This window comes from Medicago sativa, chromosome 6, assembly GCF_051527215.1.
Source record: "Medicago sativa cultivar Bolivia chromosome 6, Bolivia_mono, whole genome shotgun sequence".
NCBI classification, from domain to species: domain Eukaryota; kingdom Viridiplantae; phylum Streptophyta; class Magnoliopsida; order Fabales; family Fabaceae; genus Medicago; species Medicago sativa.
The window spans coordinates 5470094-5473422 of NC_140754.1; the positions used below are offsets into that span (position 1 = coordinate 5470094).

A 3329-nucleotide genomic window follows, 5' to 3' on the forward strand; every position below is an offset into this window, starting at 1 on the left:
GTGTTTATGCTGTTCTGATAGTGGACACAGACACATCGTGACTTATCTCACGCTGGATTATAACCTACGTGAGCTAAGTTACGTTGACCGTAATGTGAGTTAACTCACGCTGGATGCAACGTGACTTAAGTCATGCAGGGGTATTTTTGTCCGTTTGTATGGGAGTGAACAAATCTTGATGGGAGAAGAGCAATTTTCCTCTTATAAATGGATACATCAGGCTTCTTCATAGTATCTATCAGCCTCTTATATCTCAGTGCTCAATTTCTTTGAATCTTGGTTATTTTTCTCTCTTAAAAATTGTCTTTCTTTTTCTTGTGTTTTTGCTTTTGTACTGTTGTTCAACGAATCATTTGATGAGAAAAAACTGCAACAATGTGATAGATTTGTTGCATGATTCCTAGTAATTAACTCTCTGATGATTATTCACTTTCTTTCTTCATGTTTATGCTGTTTTTTGGGATATCGTTTATGTTCCATGTTTATAGTTTTAATTTACTCTTTTATTTTTTATGTTTGAGATTATGTGTTTCTGAAATTGAATAAAGTATATGTATCGTTGGATTGTGATATCCTGCCTAGCTGCGGTTATGGTGCATAAGGAAAATCCTTATGCACCATGCATAAATCCAGAAATGGTTTTTGTGAGTTGTACTCCAAAACCATTTGTTAGTTGCATAAAATTATAGTATATTGTACTCCAAAACCATTTCTGGATTTATGCAGGGTGCATAAGGATTTCCTTATGCACCATAACCGCACCCATCCTGCCTTTGTTGCAGTATACGCTATTCTGATTCAAATTATGAACAAATATTTTATTACAAATGATAGCTAAAACATTAATTTTAGGTTTTAGTGATTTAAATTTGAATTTTGATTTATGAATTTGTTCTACTGTGATGAATTAAGAAAAATATCACATGTCAGACTTCAGAGATTTTTATAATCAATGAAAATAACAATTCTTAATTACTGAGCAGATTTTCTTAATTAACTTAAACCTAACTTCGGCAACGACAAACTACGGAAATGAAGGTGGAAAAATTGATATATGATGAAACTCACACACAGTGAAAAGTGATAAAATTGATATGTGTGGTCTAAATTTGAATCACATACATTAATTTTATTAATCACTAGTTGTGTAAGCTTCTTTCTATAGACTTTTTTTCCACCTTTAGTTGTTTAAGTATCTTTTGTTGACGGGAGATTTCTAGTTATTTGGGAGCAAATTGAAAAATGTTTGTGTATTTCTTAAGTAACCGACATAAATAAATGTTTATGGTGTTGATGGTGCCACTATAACCGGTGGCATCTCCACCGGAGTTGTCTCATATTCATTGCCTTAGATTTTGGTGTCGCCGCTTTTACCATTTGGGTCGGCCATGAGACATACATTAGTTGTTTTTTCTTTTTACACTCTGAGAAGAGTTGATATAGTGACGGGAAGAGAGAAGATTGAGAAAGATACCTAACAAATTTACAAGACATATGGTACTTGTGTCCTATCGCCTATGCAGGGCCGTTCCTGCGAATATGGAGGCTCGGTTCTAAAAGTGAAACGAGGCCCGTAATAAAATAAAGATGTATTTTTATTTTAAAAGAGCAGTGTTCTATTTAAAAAAATTTAAAAGATAAATACAAGGAGTCGTGTATATGCGGTACACCCAAAGGTGAAAATCACTACCGTATACATGAGGAACATCAATTCTAATATCCTATCTGATTTTTAGTGAGGGGTACTGGGTTATAATTTTTTTTTTTTTTAGGCTCATACCCTAGGGAGGCCCGGTTCTATAGAACTTCTTGCACCCCCTAGGGTCCGGCCCTGCCCCTATGTTATGTTTAGTCTTCACACCGATATTTAACTTTTTTATATATTTAATTTAAGGGTATTTGTGTCCTATCCCCTATGTTAATGGTATAAGTTTTCGGTGTTACAGTAAACACCACGTGGGATACAATAGATGATGTAATGTGATTGGTTATTATTATTATTATTGGGGTAATAGTCATTTTGGTCCCTGAAATTGTAATGAGTAGTCAAAATAGTCCTTCAATGTATCAAAACTTCAAAGTAGTTCCTAATTGTGCATTTTATTAGTCAAAATAGTCCTTAATGTTAAAATATTTCATTAATATTGTCAGATTAGTCCTCCAATATACTTACTTATTGTCATATTAGTCCTTATAAGTACATGTTTATTGTCATTTTAGTCCCTATATGAAAAGAGTTATTGTGAACATTGAGAGGTTATTTTAGTGTTAAGGACTATTTTGACTAACAGAATGCACAATCAGGGACTATTTTGAAATTTTGATACAATGAAAGACTAAAATGACTAATCATTACATATTCAGGGACTAAAGTGACTATTACCCCTATTATTATTATTATCATGGGAGATTAGTCACTTTAGTCACTGAATAGGAAAAAAGTCGTCATTTTAGTCTCTGAATGCAGATAAATTGCAAAATAGTCCCTGAATTTTGACTATGTTAGTCAATTTAATCCCTGAATGCAGACTCCGTTAGTCAGTTTAGTCCCTGAAATTGACTAACAAAATATACCTTGAAGGACTGTTTTGCAATTTCTCTTCATTCAGGGACTAAAGTGACTAATCTTTTTCCATTCCGGGACTAAAGTGACTAATTCCCCTTATTATCAAGTTAATTTTTTTCTTAATGTTTTTGTTAATTCGTAACCAATAGATGATAATAATGTAATTATTTCACACTCGAATATAATTGCAAAATTACTTTTACCCCTATATCTGAAAACCGCAATTGTTATTTAATGGACAGTAAATTGCAAAGTTAATTGTTTAAATTTTATCTTTTTTTTTGGTTACAAAAAGTTTAGGTGGGTTCGGCTCCGGTCACCACCAGGGTCAGGGCACGCCTCCGGGCCCAAAGGGCACTTATAGAGGTACTTACAGATCACCCACCAACACTGCCCTCACATCGGCAGAGGGAATCGAACACACAACCTTCTGCAAGGAAGTGGCCCGTTCCTTACCAACTGAGCCAACGTGTGTTGGTTAATTGTTTAAATTTTATCTATTATCAAATGTTTTTTTAAAGAAGCTAAACAGGAATTAAAAAATTACCAAAATGTTAAATTAAAAGCTTACAAAGTTCAAGAAAAGGAACATGCAAATAGAGTTAAAGTAAATTATAGTATATTCTCGTACTTAACTCAGTTGGTAGGAACACTATATAATATATATAAAATACAGGGTTCAAACATCGGTCACCACCAAAAAAAAAGTAAATTATAGACTAAGAGATAGTTCTCAATCACAAAATTGGGTAATCTATTCGTA

The 3329-nt window shown here is 33.3% G+C and overlaps 2 non-coding genes across 2 annotated transcripts; both read left to right on the forward strand.

Annotated features, from left to right (window-relative positions):
• The first annotated feature begins 346 nt into the window (after positions 1–346).
• Positions 347–424, forward strand: LOC146912299 (small nucleolar RNA Z199). Its single transcript, XR_015016906.1, has one exon. It is a non-coding gene; the product is annotated as a small nucleolar RNA Z199 (small nucleolar RNA).
• Positions 425–891: 467 nt separating this feature from the next.
• On the forward strand, positions 892–986 carry LOC146912300 (small nucleolar RNA R64/Z200 family). The gene has a single exon (XR_015016940.1). It is a non-coding gene; the product is annotated as a small nucleolar RNA R64/Z200 family (small nucleolar RNA).
• Positions 987–3329: the final 2343 nt, after the last annotated feature.